The following is an 18,102-nucleotide window of genomic DNA, read 5'->3' as shown; positions in this document are numbered from 1 at the left end:
CAAGGGGAAACAAAACGAGCCAAAAAACGAGAAAAAAAATCAGAAGAAAAAAAAAAATTCGAAAAAATTGAAAAAATTGGAAAAAAAAAATAGAAGGAAGAAAATGAAGAAAAAATCGAAAAAAAAAATTAGAAAAAATAAAGAAAATGAGAAAAAATTGGAAAAAAAAACGAGATGAATAAAAATTCGAAAAACTTCACTACGGGATTGGCCGATGTGTTGAAATTGGTGAAAGACTAAAAAAACGAGGGAAAAAAAAAAAAAAAGGTAATAAGGAAAAAAAAAATTGAAACAAAAAAAAAATTGGAAAAGAAAAGAATGAAAAAAAAAAGGAAAAAGAAAGAAAAAAAAAATTGAAATAATTATGTGAGAAAAAAAAAAAAGGAATAAAGATGTCGTTTATCCGTGAAATTACTGGATGATTCGGATTTTCGAAATGAGTGAGAGGCTGGGAAAACAAAAATTGAAGAAAAAAAAAAAAAAAAAAAAAAAAAATTTAGAAAAAAAAAAAAAAAAAAAACTTCGTTTTCTCGGGAGATTACTAAATAACCCAAAATGTTGAAATTGGTGGGAGGCTAAAAAAAAAAAAAAAAATTGTAAGAGAGAAAAAAAAAAAAAATGTCGTTTTTCCGTGAGATTACTGGAACACCCAAGATGTTCAGATCAGTAAAAAGCTGGAGAAGAAAAATTGGGAAGGAGAAAGAAGAAAAAAAATTTAAAAAAAAATGAAGATGTCATTTTTTCGTAAAATTACTGGGAAACCCAGAATGTTGAATTCGGTGAAAGGCTAAGAGGGAAAAAAAAAAAAAAATTGTAAAAAAAAAAATAAAGATGTCGTTTTTCCGTGAGATTACTGAAACACCCAAAATGTAAGGATCAGTGAAAAGCTGAAGAAGAAATCGGAGAGAAGAGAAAAAAAAAAAAAAAATTTCAAAAGGCAAAAAAAAAAAAAAATTTGAAAAAAAAAATTAGAAAGAAACAAAAAAATTAAAAAAAAAAAATTAAGATGTCGTTCTTCGGTGAGATCACTGGATGACCCGAAATGTTGAAGTTAGTGAAAGGCTGGAAAAAAAAAAATTAGAAAAAAAAAAAAAAAAATGAGAAATAGAAAAAAAAAAAAAAAAAACAAATTTGAAAAAAAAAAAAGATGTCGTCTTTTCATGAGATTACTGGATGACCTGAAATGTTCGAATTGGTGAGAGGCTGGAAAAAAAAAATTGGAGAAAAAAAAAAAAAAAAAAAAAAATTGTGAAAAAAAAAAAAAAAAAAATTCGAAGAAAAAAGAAAAAAAAAAAAAAGGAATGGAGATGTCGTTCATCCGTGAGATTACTGAATGACTCGGAATGTTGGAATTGGTGAGAGGCTGGAAAAACGAAGATTGAGAAAAGAAAAAAAAAAATTTAGGGAGAAAAAAAAAAAAAAATGAAGATGTCATTCTTTCGTGAGATTACTGGATGACCTAAAATGTTGAAATCGGTTCAAGGCTGGCAGAAAAAAAAAAAAAAAAAAAAAAAAAAAAAAAAATTTGAAAAAAAAAAATTGAGAAAAAAAAAAAAAAAATTCGGAAAAGAAGAAAAAAAATTGAAGAAAAAAAAATTTGAAGAAGAAGAAAAAAAAGTTGGAAAAAAAAAAAAAATCCGAGAAACAGAAAAAAAATTGAAAAATAAAAAAAAAAAAAAAAAATTTGAAAAAGAAATGGAGATGTTGTTCTTCCGTGAGATCACTGGATGACCTAAGATGTTGAAATTGGTGAACGGCTGAAAAAGAAAATGAATGAAAAAAAAAAAATTCAAGAAAAAAAAAAAAAAAATTTAGGAAAAGAAAAATTGAAAGGGAAAAAGAAAAAAAAAATTGAGAAGAAAGAAAAAAAAAAAAAATGGTTGTTTTTCCGTGACATTACTGGATGACTAAGAATGTTAAAATTAGTGAGAGGCTGAAAAAACAAGAATTGAAAGAAGAAAAATTTGAAGAGAAAAAAAAAAAAAAATTTGAAGAAAAAAAAAAAAAAATTGAAAAAAAAAATGAGGATGTCGTTTTTCCGTGAGATTACTGGATGACCCAAAATGTTCGAATCGGTGAAAGGCTAAAAAAAAATTTGAGAATAAGGAAAAAAAAAAAATTGGAACAAAAAAAAAATTGAGAAAAGAAACCAAAGAAAAATATTAAAAAAAAAAATTAAAAAAAAAAATTGAGAGGAGAAACAAAATTAGGAGGAAAACAAAAAAAAATTAGAGATAAAAAAAAAATGAATAAATAATAAGAAAAAAAAAAAAAAATTTAGATGTCGTTTTTTCGTGAGATTACTAGATGACCCAAAATGTCAAAATTGATAAGAGGCTTGAAGGAAGAAATGAGGAAAAAAAAAATCGGAAAACTTTACTGCGGGATTGGCCGAAGTGTTGAAATTGGTGGAAGACTGAAAAAACGAGAGAAGCAAGAAAAAAATTGAAAAAAGAAAGAATGAGAATAAAATGAAAAAAAAAAATCTAAAAAAAAAAAAAAAAAAAAAAAAAAAATAAAGGTGAAAATTTGAGAAAGAAAAATTCGATAAAAAAAAAAAAAAAAAATAAGAAAAAAAAAATGAGAGGAAAAGAAGAAAATTAAAAAAAAAGTAAAATAAAAGAACGAAGGAATAGAAGAAAAAAAAATTGCAGAAAAAATTGAAAAAGAAAAAAAAAAATCGAAAGAAAAGAGAGAAATTCGAAAAAAAAATATGAAAAGACAAATTAGAAGAAAAAATTAAAAATAATCAGAAAAAAAAAATTCGAGAAACTTCACTACGGGATTGGCCGATGTGTTGAAATTGGTGAAAGACTGAAAAAACGAGGGGGAAAAAAAAAATAGGAAATAAGGGAAAAAAAATTGAAGAAAAAATGTAAAAGAAAGAAAAAATGTAGAAAAAAAAAAAATTAGTAAAAAAAAAAAAAAAAAAAAAAAAAAAGGAATTGAAACAAAAGAAAGAAAAAAAATAAGAAGAAAAAAAAATTAGTAAAAAAAAAAAAAGAGAAAAAAAAAAAAAAAGGAATTGAAAAAGAAGAAAGAAGAAAAATAAGAAGAAAAAAAAATGAGAGGAAAAAAAAAAAAAAAAAATAATTGGGAAAAAAAACGAAAGAAAAATTCGAAAAACTTTACTACGGGATCGGCCGAGGTGTTGAAATTAGTAAAAGACTAGAAAAACAAGAAAGAAAAAAAAAAACCAAAGAAAATTGGGAAAAAAAAAAATGAAAGAAAAAAAAACAAAGAAAAAATGAGAAGAGAAAAAAAAAATGAGAGAAAGAAGAAAAAGAAGAAAAAAAAAAATCAGAAAAGAAGAGAAGAGGAAAAAAAGCAGACAAAAAGGAAAAAAAACGAAAAAAAAAGGGAGAAAAAAAAAAAGGAAAAAATTGAAGGAAAGATAGAAGATGAAAAACAGAAGAAAAAAAAAGAAAAAACGAAAACATAGAAGAGAAAAAAAAATCGAACAAAAAATTGGAGAGAAAGAAAGGAATTGAAAAAAAATAAGAAAATTCGAAAAAAAATATAAAAAAAAAAATTGGAAGAGAAGAAAAAAATTAGAAAAGAAAATTAAAAATAATCAGAAAAAAAATAAAAAAAAAAAATTCGAAAAACTTCACTACGGGATTAGCCGATGTGTTAAAATGAGTGAAAGACTGAAAAAAAGGAGAGAAAAAAAAAAATAGAAAATAAGAAGTGAAAAAATTGAAAAAAAATTGGAAAAAAAAAAATATTGAAAAAGAAAAAAAAAATCAAAGAAAAATAAGAAATAAGGAGGTTGAAAGGAAAAATTAGAAAAAAAAATTAAAAAAATAATGTCGGAGATGAAAAAAAAAAAAAAAAAATTCGGAAAAAAAAAAATAGAATAAAATAAAAAAATGAAGATGTCGTTTTCCCGTGAGATTACTGGATGACCCAAAATGTTAAAATTGGTGGGAGGCTGGTCAAAAACAATTTGAAAAAAAAAAAAAAATGAAAAAAAAATGAAAGAAAAAGGAAAAAAAAAATTTGAAAGAAAAAAAGTTCAGAAAATTATGTGGGAAAAAAAAAAAAAGAAATGAAGATGTCGTTCATTCGTGAAATTACTGGATGACTCGGAATCTTGAAATTAGTGAGAGGCTGGGAGAACAAAAATTGAAAGAAAGAAAAAAAAAAAAATTTAGAAAAAAAAAAAAATAAAAATTAGGATGTCGTTTTTTCGTGAGATTACTGGATGAACCAGAATGTTGAAATTGATAAGAGGCTTGAAAGAAAAAATGGGGAAAAAAAAAATTAAAAAAAAAAAATCGGAAAACTTCACTGCGGGATTGGCCGAAGTGTTGAAATTGGTAAAAGACTGGAAAAACAAGAAAAGAGAAACAAAATCAAAAAAAATTGAAAAAGAAAAAAAAAAGAGAAAAATTTGAACGAAAAAGAAGAAAAGGAAAGACACAAAAGAAAAATGAAGAAAAAAATTTGGACAGTAGAAAAAAAAAACGGAAAAAAAATAAGAAGAAAAAATGAGAGGAAAAAAAAAAATTAAAAAAAAAAAAAGAAAAAATCAAAAAAATAGAAGAAAAAAAAAAACGGAGAAAGAATTGGAGAAAAAAAAAGAATTAAAGAAAAAGAGAGAAATTCGAAAAAAAAAATGAAAAAAAAAATTGGAAGAAAAAATTGAAAATAATCAGAAAAAAAAAGAAAAAAAAAATTTGGGAAACTTCACTACGGGATTGGCCGATGTTTTGGAATTGGTGAAAGACTGAAAAAACGTGGGGAAGAAAAAAAATAGGAAATAAGGAAAAAAAAATTGAAAATAAAATGTAAAAGAAAAAAAAAAAGTAGAAAAAAAAAAATTGGGAGAAAAAAAAATCGAAAGAAAAAAAAAAAAATAAAAAATTAAGAAAAAAGGAAGAGAAAAAATAAGAAGGAAAAAAAAAAGAGAAAAAAAAAAAAAAAATTGGAAAAAAAAACGAAAAAAAAATTCGGAAAACTTTACTACGGGATCGGCCGAGGTGTTGAAATTGGTGAAAGACTGAAAAAACAAGAGAAAGAGAAAAAACCCAAAGAAAATTGAGAAAAACGAAAAAATGAAAGAAAAAAAACAAAAAAAAAATAAAAAGAGAAAAAAAAATGAGAAAAAGAAGAGAATGAAAAAAAAATTATAGAAGAAGAAGAGAGAAAAAAATTTAGACAAAAGGAAAAAAAAAACGGTGAAAAAAGAAAGAAAAATAAAGAAAAAGATTTGAACAAGAAAAAAAAAACGAAAAAAAACGAGAAAAAAAAAAAAAAAGGAGAATAAGGGGAAAAAAAAAGATAAAGAACAGAAAAAAAAAATGGAAAAACGAAGAAATAAAAGAAAAAAAAAATCGAACAAAAAATTGGAAAAGAAAAAAAATATTGAAAAAAAAAAAAATTGGAAAAAAATATGAAAAAAAAATTGGAAAAGAAGAAAAAATTTAGAAGAAAAAAAAAAAATCAGAAAAAATATGGAAAAAAAAAATTCGAAAAACTTCACTAGGGGATTGGCCGAGGTGTTAAAATTGGTAAAAGACTAAGAAAACGAGAAAAGTAAAAAAAAAAAAAAGAAAAAAAAAAAAAAAAAAGAAAAAAAAAAGAAAAAAAAAAGAGAAAAAAAAAATGAAGGTGAAAATTTAGAAAAAAAAATCAATAAAAAGAATAATCAACAATAATTGAGAAAAAAAACGAAAAAAAATTCGAGAAACTTCACTACGGGATTGGCCGAGGTGTTAAAATTGGTGAAAGACTTAAAAAACAAGGAAAGAAAAAAAAAACCAGAAAAAAATCAGAGAAAAAAAAAAAAAAAAATTGGAACGAATTGAAAAAAAAAAAACAAATTGAAGGAGAAAAGGAAGAATGGAGAAAAAAAGGAGAAAAAAAAAATCAATAATAATTAGGGAAAAAAACGGAAAAAAATTCGAAAAACTTCACTGCGGAATTGGCCGAAGTGTTGAAATTGGTGAAAGACTGAAAAAACGAGAGAAGCAAAAAAAAAAAAGAAGAAAAAAAAAGAAAAATGAGAAAAAAATGGAGAAAAAAAAAAATCTAAAAAAAAAAAAAAAAAAAAAAAAAAAGGTGAAAATTTGGAAAAAAAAAATCATTAAAAAAAAAAATCATGAAAAATTAGGAAGAAGAACAAACGAAAAATTCGAAAAACTCCACTACGGGATCGGCCGAGGTGTTGAAATTGGTAAAAGACTGAAAAAACAAAGGAAGAAGAAAAAAACTAGAAAAAATTGGAAGAGAGAAAAAAAAGAAAAATTTGAACGAAAAAAAAAAAAAGGAAAGAAAAAGGAAAAAAAAATAAGGAAAAAAAAATTAGAGGAAAGAAAGAAAATTAAAAAAAAAATAGAAAAATGAAAAAACAAAAAACAAAAAAGAAAAAAAAAAATCGAACAAAAAATAAGAGAAGATGTGAAGAAAATTAAGAGAAAAGAGAAAAATTCGAAAAAAAAATATAAAAAAAAAAATTGCAAGAAAAAAAAAAATTAAAAATAGTCAGAAAAAAAATAAAGAAAAAAATTCGAGAAACTTCACTACGGGATTGGCCGAATTGTTAAAATTGGTGAAAGACTAAAAAAACGAAGGAAAAAAAAAAATAAATAAATAATTGGGAAAAAAAACGAAAAAAAAATTCGGAAAACTTTACTACGGGATAGGCCGAGGTGTTGAAATTGGTGAAAGACTGAAAAAACAAGAGAAAGAGAAGAAAACCAAGGAAAATTAAAAAAACAAAAAAAAAGAAAAAAAAAAAACAAAAAAAAAAAATGAAAAGAGAAAAAAAAAAATAAGAGAAAGAAGAAACTGAAAAAAATTAGAGAAGAAAGAAAGAGAAAAAAATTTGGACAAAAGGAAAAAAAAAAACGGTAAAAAACAAAAAAAAAATAAAGAAAAAAATTTGGACAGAAAAAAAAAAAAAAAGAAAAAAAACAAAAAAAAAATAGAAGGAAAAAATTAAAAGTAAAAAAAAAAGGAAGAGGAAAAAAAAAAAATCAAAAATGATTAGAAAAAAAACGGAAAAAAAAATTCAAAAAAATTCACTACGGGATTAACCAAAGTGTTGAAATTGGTAAGAGACTAAAATAATCTCAAAAAAAAAAAACCGAAAAAAAAAATCAGGAGAAAAAAAAAATTAAAAAAAAAAATCAGAAAAAAAATAAAAGGAAAAAAATTCGAAAAACTTCACCACGGGATTGGCCAAAGTGTTGGAATTGGTGGACGACTGGAAAAACGAGGAAAAAAAAATGAAAAAAAATGAAAAAAAAATTAACAAAAAAAAAAATGAAAAAAAAAAAAGAGAAAAAAAAAATTAGAAAGAAAAAATTATTAAAAAAACAATGTAAAAGAAAAAATTAACAAAAGAGAGGAGAAGAAAATTGAAAAAAAAAAAAATGAAGGGAAAAAAAAAAAAAACCAAAATAATCGGAAAAAAAAACGAAAAAAAAAAATTTGAACAACTTCACCACAAAATTGGCCGAGGTGTTGGAATTGGTGAGAGACTGAAAAAACTATCGGAAAAAAAAAAACCGAAAAAAATTGAAAAAAAATTAAAAAAAAAAAAAATTGGTGAAAGACTGAAAAAACGAGGAAAGAAAAAAAAACCAGAAAAAAATCAGAAAGAAAAAAAAAAAAAAATTGAAACAAATTGAAAAAGAAAAAACAAATTGAAGGAAAAAATGAAAAAAAAAGGAGAAAAAAAAAATCAATAATAATTAGGGAAAAAAACAGAAAAAAATTCGGAAAACTTCACTGCGGGATTGGCCGAAGTGTTGAAATTGGTGAAAGACTGAAAAAACGAAAGAAGCAAAAAAAAATAGAAGAAAAAAAGAAAAAATGAGAAAAAAATGGAGAAAAAAAAAAAATCTGAAAAAAAAAAAAAAAAAAAAAAAAAGGTGAAAATTTGAAAAAAAAAAATCAATGAAAAAGAAAATCATAAATAATTAGGAAGAAGAACGGAAGAAAAATTCGAAAAACTCCACTACGGGATCGGCCGAAGTGTTGAAATTGGTAAAAGACTGAAATAACAAGGGAAGAAAAAAAAAACCAAAAAAAATTGGAATAGAAAAAAAAAAAAAAAAAATTTAGACAAAAAAAAGGAAAGAAACGAAAAAAAAATTAAGAAAAAAATTTGGACAAAAAAAAAAAAAAAAGGAAAAAAAATAAGAAAAAAAGAATCAGAGGAAAAAAAGAAAATTGAAAAAAAATAGAAAAATGAAAAACAAAAAAAAAAGTCGAAGAAAAAATTAGAGAAAAAGAAAAAAATTGAGAGAAAAGAAAAAAATTCGAAAAAAAACATGAAAAAAAAATTGGAAGAAAAAAAAATTAGAAAAAAAATTTAAAAATAATCAGAAAAAAAATGAAAAAAAAAATTCGAGAAACTTTACTACGGGATTGGTTGAAGTGTTGAAATTAGTGGGAGACTAAAAAAACGAGGGAAAAAAAAAAATAGAAAATAAGGAAAAAAAAATTGGAAAAAAAATGTGAAAGGAAAAAAAAATGTAGAAAAAAAAAAATTGGGAGAAAAAAAAATAAACAAAAAATAAACAAAAAAAAAAGGAAAAAAAAATAAGAGAAAAAAAAAAAATAAATAATCGGGAAAAAAACGGAAGAAAAATTCGAAAAACTTTACTACGGGATTGGCCGAGGTGTTGAAATTGGTAAAAGACTGAAAAAACAAGAAAAAGAGAAAAAAACCAAAGAAAATTGAAAAAAACGAAAAAATGAAAGAAAAAAAAACCAAAAAAAAAAATGAAAGGAGAAAAAAAAATGAGAGAAAGAAGAAAACGAAAAAAAAATTGAGGAAAAAAAAAAGAGAAAAAAATTCAGACAAAAAGAAAAAGAATCGGTAAAAAACAAAAAAAAAATGAAGAAAAATTTTGGACGAAAAAAAAAAAAAAACGAAAAAAAAAAAAAAAAAAAAAAAACTAGGGGAAAGAAAGAAAATGGTAAACAGAAAAAAAAAATGAAGAAACGAAAAAATAGAAGAAAAAAAAATTGGAAAAAAAAAAAAATTTGGAAAGAGAATATAAAAAAAAAAATTAGAAGAAAAAAAAAAATTAGAAAAAAAAAAGAAAGAAAAAAAAAATGAGAAAAAAAATTAGAGGAAAAAAAAAAATAAATAAATAATTGGGAAAAAAAACGGAAGAAAAATCCGAAAAACTTTACTACGGGATTGGCCGAGGTGTTGAAATTGGTCAAAGACTGAGAAAACAAGAAAAGGAGAAAAAAACCAAAGAAAATTGAAAAAAACGAAAAAATGAAAGAAAAAAAAACAAAAAAAAATGAAAAGAGAAAAAACAAATGAGAGAAAAAAGAAAATAAAAAAAATTGGAGAAGAAAAAAAGAGAAAAAAATTTAGACAAAAAGGAAAAAAAAACGGTAAAAAACAAAAAAATTGATGAACAGAAAAAAAAAAGAAAAAATTAGGGGAAAGAAAGAAAATGAAAAACAGAAAAAAAAAAATGAAAAAACGAATATGTTGGAGATATAGTAATATAGTAATATTCGCACGTACACTACACACACACATGCGCTGACGCGTCGATCTACTGCGCATGCAGTCATGCCATCACTATTGTATACTCGAGTAACTTATCGGACAGCACGTTGTCGAGTACAGTTGCAAAGTATTTACCTATCGTTGTAATTAGTCACTGAATTAATTCATACATCGTTTATATTAATTCTGCGCTTATACTATTTATATTTACTCGATCCCTGCCTTACTCCCATAGGTTATGGGCCCAGTGGCGAGAAAGTGAGTGAGTGAAATATAAAAATAAATTAAAAGTGAGAATTAAGAAATAAAAATCGTCATAAAAATTTCGTGAACACGTGGCCGTAAATAGCTAACCAAACATGGCGGACGGAGCGTCGCGCATTGAGCTGTTGGACAAACGCAACTACGATGTCTGGCAGGTGAGGATGAGATCCATCCTGGTGAAACATGACCGATGGGGTTATGTAAGCGGCGAAATACCGTATCCGATTGGAAGCAACGCCACGGAAAGAGAGATCGCGAAGTGGAAAAACGGCGACGAGAAGGCCAAAGCGGACATTATTTTGTCAATTGGAAACGCCGAGTTGAAGACGATCACAAAGTGTAACACATCGAAGGAAATATGGGATAAACTGCAGCCAATTCATGCGTCGAAAGGACCAGTGAGAAAAATTGAGTAGCTGACAGAGATAACATCTTTCAAAATCGACGAGGATGATGATTTTCGGGAACGACTGGACAGCTTTACAAACGCAGTGGAGCAACTAGAGGGTATGGACATCAAAATTTCAAGTGATATGCTCGTGGTATTAATTTTGAAGAGTTTACCACCAGCTTCGAGAATTTTCGGTGTGCAATTAGATCAAACGACGAATTACCGACTACAGAGGCGCTGATTGGGAAAATACTCGATGAAAATCGGAGTAGGAGATCTGTAGAATCGGCAGAGGACAACAACGTGCTGTATGCAGGCAATCGATATGGAAGGAAGCCGCATCAGAGAAATTTTAAGTCGAAAAATAGCAAACCATGCTTCATATGTGGAAAAATTGGTCATTGGGCAGCCAAGTGCCCTGAGCGACAACAAAATTCTGCGAGGAGCGTCGAATCGTCGGCAGAGACCCACTATGTCGTGGATCAACCTGAGGAGGCCCACAACGTGACTTCAAGGTCGAGGTGGTGCTTAGATAGTGGATGTACCACGCATATGTGTACCAGCGACGAATTCCTGACTGATATTCAGGAATGTGAGATGACGTTGAACATGGCGAATGCAGCATTGACGAAGGCGAGAGCAAAAGGGCTTGCTCACATCAAGGCGAAGACAGACACAGATAATATTGATCTAAATCTTCGTAATACCTTACTTGTTAACGATTTGAGGACTAATTTAATTTCCGTATCAAAAATCACTCGGAACGACCGAGAGATTTTATTCAGGAAGGACGACGCCATCGTCAGGGACCTGAATGGAGAGGTGAAGTTAGTCGCTGATCGCATAGGAGATCTGTATTACCCACGGGAGCAGACGGAACAAGTCAAGGCAGTGGAAAAGGCGTCGGAAAGAGCCAATACGTCGGATTTAGACCTATGGCATGCAAGATTAGGACACTTGCACATGGATGCCGTAGTTAACCTGTCACAAGGTCAAGCGTCGGGGATGAAACCTTTGAAAAAGGACACGACGTCATGCGACGTGTGTCATCGTGGAAAATTGACGGCAAAGCCGTTTTATCCGAGAGCCGAGAAAAGCCAGCGAATGCTCGAAATTGTGCATACTGACCTATGTCAACCTTCAGGGACAAAGTCTGAAGGAGGAAACCGGTACTTCGTGACCTTCATAGATGACTACAGCGGCTGGTGTGAGCTGTACCTGTTGAAGAGCAAGGACGGAGTATTCGAGGCATTTAAGACGTATAAAAATTACGTAGAGAAGCAAACAGGGCTTAAAATTAAGGCATTGCAGTCTGATAATGGTCGAGAGTACTGCAATAAACAGTTCGACGAGTACCTGAGGCAAGAGGGGATTAAGAGGCGACTAACAGCGCCTTACACGCCGCAACAAAATGGAGTCGCAGAGCGCATGAATCGTACGATCGTCGACATGGCTAGGTGCCTACTGATCCAAGCAGGATTTCCGACGATGTACTGGGGAGCAGCTATTACGACGACCAACTACCTGAGGAACCGTTGTCCAAGTAGAAGCCACGGAGGATCTACACCATTCGAGTTATGGTTCGGTAGAAAGCCAGGATTAAAGCATCTGCGAGTATTTGGAGCAAAAGTGTTTATACTTCGAAAAGAAACAGGACGTCAAAAGCTCGGGGAAAGATCAATCGAAGGAAGATTGGTCGGCTATTGTGAAACCGCAAAGGCCTACAGAGTACGATGAAACGACGATGGCAAGGTAGTCATCACCAGAGATGTACAAATTATAGAAGAAAACGTGATGAGATCACGTAGTGCTGTTCAATTGGACGTCGAATATACACACCCTCAGGAAGAGGATCCAGAGCCAGGGAGGGTCCTGAGAGACAGGAGGTCATGCAGGGAAATTGTGAGAGAACCCTCACCAGCTCGAGCACGAGGAAGACCCAAGAAACAAAAATCTGGGAAGCCTGGACGACCTCGTAAACTTTACAGATACGTAAGTGCGTCGAGTATTACTTCAAGTCGAGCATCATGTCGTGAAATTTTATCACAAGAAGAAGAGGAAGCACCGGAAGAAGACGACGAGGAAGCACGAAACGATGTCTTCATTCCAAGCGCCGAAAATGAAGTTCAAGGAACGAAGAGACCGCTGGAAACGTCGTTATTTCAGGAAGATAAACGCCCTCGAAATGACAGAAGCTCAAGTGGTTCAGAGAAGTCACCTAAAAAGGATGAAGATAATACCGACGAGGGAGAGGAGTTCATGGATGCAAAGTTCATCGAAGAACTAGCGTTAATGGCTGATGTTGAGCTCGAAGAAGCGATCCGAGGAACGGAATCAACAGAGTGGAAGCGTGCACTAGCAGCAGAAGTACGCTCGCATCTGGAGCACGGGACATGGGACCTGGTGGAATGTCCAGAAAATGGAAAAATTATTGGATCCAAGGTAATCTTGGAAAACAAGTCAAACGCCGACGGGAAAATAGAGCGAAGAAAAGCTCGAATAGTAGCCAGAGGATTTTCGCAGAGACCAGGGTTCGATTTCGACGAAACCTTTGCACCAGTGGCAAGACTGGAATCAATAAGGCTACTAGCAGCATTATCGACGAAGATGGATGCCAAGATCCATCAAATGGACGTTGAAACGGCGTATTTACACGCCAAAGTCGACGAAGAATTATATATGGAAGTTCCAGGTGGCTTAAAGGAAGCACTAGTGGAAATTACGCGTAGCGAAAGAAGAGACTCCGAAGTTCAAATAAAAGCATCAAAAATGCTGGAGGAGCTCACCAAGGGTGAACGAGTCTGCAAGCTACGAAAGTCAATATATAGATTGAAACAGTCTGGTAAGAAATGGTACGACAAGTTAAGTGGAATTCTGAAAAACCTAGGCCTTAAACCGACGGCATCAGACCCATGTTTGTTCACATACAGGACGGCAAACGAAATATTGCTCGTAGCAGTTCACGTCGATGATTTATTGATCACGTCGAACAATCCTGAGTGGATTGAAGAACTGAAAAAGGAACTGGCAAATGAAATCCGAATAAAAGACTTAGGAGAAGCCAAATATTGCTTAGGCATAGAGTTCAAGCAAGAGAACGGCGAAATAAATCTGAGCCAGCGTCGATACGTCGAAGAATTATTGGAGAAATTTGGGATGAAGAATTGTACTCCACATCAGGCACCAGCGAGTCCAACATCGATGTTGAAAGCGTCAACAGACCCAAATAAATCGACGAAAAATCCAAGATACAGAAAGCTAGTAGGATCTCTGATGTATTTGGCAGTGGCAACGAGGCCAGATATCGCACATACAGTGAGTGTGTTGAGCCAATTCAACGAATGCCCAACAGGAGAGCACTGGGGAGCCGCAAAACGAGTACTCAGATATTTAAAAGGAACACCCGGACTAGGACTTACCTACAGGAATACGCCTGAGAAAATCGTCGGATACAGTGATGCTGACTGGGGAAACGACAAATTAGATTCAAAATCGTACACAGGGTACATATTTATGTTTGGAGGAGCTGCAATCAGCTGGAAGTCCAGGAAACAGCGAACCGTGGCCCTTTCGGCGACAGAGGCCGAATACAAAGCGCTCACGGAAGCGACGAACGAGTCAATGTACCTTCGGGGACTTATCGGCGAAATAGGCATTGGAAAATATTCAGAAGGCCTTATTTATTGCGATAACCAGGGTGCAATACACACGTCGACGGCGACAGGATTCCTAGATCGAACCAAGCATGTTCAAATACAATTTAATTTCGTCAAGGAAGCTGTTAAAAATCAGGAGATACAGCTAATACACATATCCACTGATGAGATGACCGCCGACATTTTGACGGAAGCATTGCCACGTGATAGACACGCCAAAATCACAAAAGCCATGGGAATGAAGGAGACAGACTGAGCCGTGTACACTGACCGGCATAAATGGCTTCACAATGTTTACGTCGCGCGGCGATGTGTGGGTCACAGGTAGGCGGAGTTTCTATCTACGGGGGCCCATAAGCGCGATCGAGAGAGCATCATAGTGCGACAGAGTTAGCAACATATCGCTCGTTGCATCCCTTTCGCACAGCACTGGTGCGAGCGAGTCGGCAGAGTCAGGTAGACCAGCTTGGTGGGGGAGATATTCTTCTCCTTGCGTGGAAGGCATTTCTGGCCACCGATACTAATTCGTTTCTTGTCTTACTAACGCTGTGCGACGACGATGGGTGATCGAAAACACCATTCCTCTCGAACTCACGAAACTCGCCGTAGCGTCTTCTCACTCCCAACTCATGCGCTGTGGCTGTCTCTCACAATCAGGATACCCAACGTGCGGTAGAAAGTGAGAAGGCGCCAATGGGATGTATAAGGGTGCCGAAAGATAGATTTTGATGACTTTTTTGACATTTTTCCAAAATTAAAAAAGTTTTTTTAGAAACTACGTTTTTGAAGTCGATAACCAATGTAAGCCAACGTACTAGATGTACTAAGAAATTAGTCGAAGGCTAGAGAGAAAAAAATTGAAGAAAAAAAAAATAAATAAATAAAAAAAATCGAAGAAAAAAAAAAAAAAAAATTGAGCGAAAAAAAAATTGGGAAAAAAAAATGAAGATGGCGTTTTTTCGTGAGATTACTGGATGACCTGGAATGTTGGAATTGATAAAAGGCTGAGAAAAAAAAAATAGGAAAAAAAAATTAAAAAAAAAAAATTAGGAAAAAAAATGAAGATGTCGTTTTTTCGTGAGATTACTGAATGACCTGTAACGTGCGACTTTGGGCGCGACAACATTTTGTTAAAGGTTCGACCCTTGCCGAAAGGATACAGTGAGGAAGGTGTGAAAGTTTGACTCAATGATTGATATGTTGCACATTTACTTGTTTATTGGTACGTATGTTGACTTTGTTGGAGATTTGTTGGAGAAGAAAGATGTTTCTAGTTCGAAGATTAGGAGTAGAGAGCTACTTGGCTAGAGAAGACGTGAAGAAGGAAGGTTCGGAATTAGGAGGGGGTTTTAGCTGACAATGAGTTGCATACGTTGGTGCCGTATGCAACTCGCACGATTCTCAGTTGCAAATCTATATGCAGTGGTGAATAGGAGAAGAGGATGTGAGAGATCGGGTTCAGCGTGGGATAGTTGAGATAAGGAGAGGCGTTAGACGTTACACCCCCCCCGTTAGAGGGAACATAGGCTTTGGTACAAAGGGTATGTTCCTGATATAGAGATGAAGTAGGGCGTAGGTATTGATAGTGCTAAATACATAAAAGATCCCAGTGTACTATGCTTAGGAGCTAATTCATAGTTTGTTTACAATTTCAGAATATATACATGGTATTCAGTATTAGGTATACTATGTTCTTATTCACTAGGTATAATCTATGATTGGTGGACCAAGTGAGCGTGGAATAATCCTTTATTCGATTCAAAAGTACATTTTTCAAATATGTTATCTCATTTCTTATATACTAGTTTTTATTCGTATCGAAATGGAAGAAAGAGGAAATTTGGTTTTATTCGAATCTTAGGAACTACGAAGGTCATTAAGCTGGTATTCATGAGCCTATGAGTATCTTATTCTCTAAGGCTACACCATTGATTTTGGCACGGATGTATTTAATAATATGCCGTAGTTTCTCTGACCTCTAGAGGGTGTTTTCTCACTGTAATAAAGGTTGGTGGTTGTGCTTTTAGGGGCACTGGTTTGGGTTCTACAGTAGGCAGAGGTGGTGGGAGTGCCTTCAGGCGTGTATCGCGTGTTGTATTGTAGCTGATTGTGTCAAGGTGAGGATGTATTATTTCGAGTGATATGGGTCTTTCGTATGTTGCATGTTTAGAGCGTGTGTGACGCTTTTTTCCGTTACACGAGCAGAGCTTGAAGATTGTGAGAATTTTACTGAATGCTGAGAATCGGTATATTAGGTATAGTATTCCTATTGCTGATATCGCTACGCCAGCGTATGTGAGCGCCGTCTTCGGACTGGTAGTCTCTTGTTTATCGCGATGATGCGTACTGATTTCCGTAGCTTGTTTTACTATGTCGCTGAGGGCTAGCCCATTTGAATTCAAATCGTCAATGTTTACAGTAGGTTTATATTTGTGAAACATGGGAATCGAAGAGAGGTTTACGGTGTGGTTCGCATTCAGGTTTTGATATATTTTCGTTAAGTTTAGTGCGAATTTCGGTACGTAGTATTTAAATGTCGTTGATGTTCTATCGTTTGAGGCAATTAGTGTTATCGCTTCTGAATATCCTGAGCATTTATTGTCAAGCCTTAATGTGCCCGAGCCAGTTAGAGTGGTACGCGTTGCCTCGACATCTGGGCAGGGGATATGCATGGTCTCAGGTTTCGAGACAGAGTAAAGCCAGGTGTTCGGTGCTCTCAGTTTTGACCAGAAGGAGCCATCGAAGCTGTCTATGCGTATGTCGCAAGTTTCAAGAGTTTTGGGTGGATTGTTAAGAAAAAGTTCTATTTCGCAAGCTCCATGATTATTGGTGTGGTATAGTGGGTGGTTTTGCTTGTAAATGTATGAGTTACTTGACTTCTTACATTGTGAAAAGTCAGTCTCTAAGAGGTGGAAATATGAGTTTCTATTTGAGGCTACTGCAATGTAGTCGTTACTTAGGGTGATATGCGCGAATTTGTTATTGGATTTATCAAAATTTTGTTTCGCTGGAATTGGAATCAAATGGAATAAGTTGAATGTTTTGTCATTCAGAAGAGGTATCGATAGTACGTAAATTAAGTTCGGTTCGTATATGGGCTAATTTGAGTTTATTTAAGTGTACTATTTTGGTTTTATTGTTAGTGATGCAAATTTCAGCGTTTATTCCGTCAATTATACGTTTAATTATGTACGGGCCTTTATAATGGTCATCAAGTTTAGAGCGTGATTCGTTTATAAGAAATACTTTTTGTCCAGCTTCGAAAAGTTGCGTGTTAATCTTCTTGTCATAGTAGCTTTTCGATCTTTGTTTCGCGTATTGTAAGTTTTGTATCGCTCTTTTGCGAACATCGGTGAGGTTTGCTAGTAGGTCGAGCATAAAAGTATCATATGTGTTGCTCGTCGCGGCTGTGCCTTTTCAATTCGATAGTAAATCAGCTACTTTGCTGAAGATTAGTTGGTACGGTGTAAAGCCCGTCCCTTCGTGTTTTGCGGTATTATAACAGAAGATCGCGAAGCGTATGTATTTATCCCAATCCTTGCCAGTTTTAATATAGTGTTTAATGTGTTCGATGAGGACTAGATGGCTGCGTTCTAGGGACCCGTTCGATTGTGGTCGATACGCCGTAGTTCTCACTTGTTTGATTTTGAAAAGTCTGCATATCTGTTTGATCGTGGTACTCATGAAATTTTGTCCTTGATCCGTCAGTATTACTCGTGGCGCTCCGTAACGCGTAATGAATTCCTTCGCGAATGCAGTACCTATTGTTTGGGCAGTCGCGTTAGGAAGGGGGATGGCATCTAAAAATTTTGTTAGATTACATTGTATTGTCAATAAATATTGGTTGTTAGATTCTGTGACGGGAAGGGGCCCTATTATATCGAGTGCGACTTTATCAAAAGTGTCTGCCGGAGTGTCTGTGATTATCATCGGTAATTTCGTTTTTATTCGAACTAATTTCTTTTTCTGGCAGCTGTCGCAAGTTTTAACGAAGTCTTGAATTCGGGCTTTCATGTTAGGCCAATGGTAATTTTCTCTAATCCTGTTGTAAATTTTTGTGACGCCTTAGCGGCCACCTAATAATGATCCGTGATATTCTTTAATTATTTCTTCGCGTAACGATACGTCGGGTATCATTGTTTCGTTGGTGCAAAGCATAATTCTTACATTTGTTTTCCCGAATATATAATGGAATAATTTTTTGACGATAGTCCACCGGAGATCCTCCAATCCCGGGTCTGTTTTTGTGAACGAAAATGCATCAATCTTACGTAGATTTATTAAGCGTTTTAATCTCGACA

This window comes from Athalia rosae, chromosome 3 (assembly GCF_917208135.1).
Source record: "Athalia rosae chromosome 3, iyAthRosa1.1, whole genome shotgun sequence".
Taxonomy (NCBI): domain Eukaryota; kingdom Metazoa; phylum Arthropoda; class Insecta; order Hymenoptera; family Athaliidae; genus Athalia; species Athalia rosae.
Note: the sequence above shows the minus strand (reverse complement) of the source record.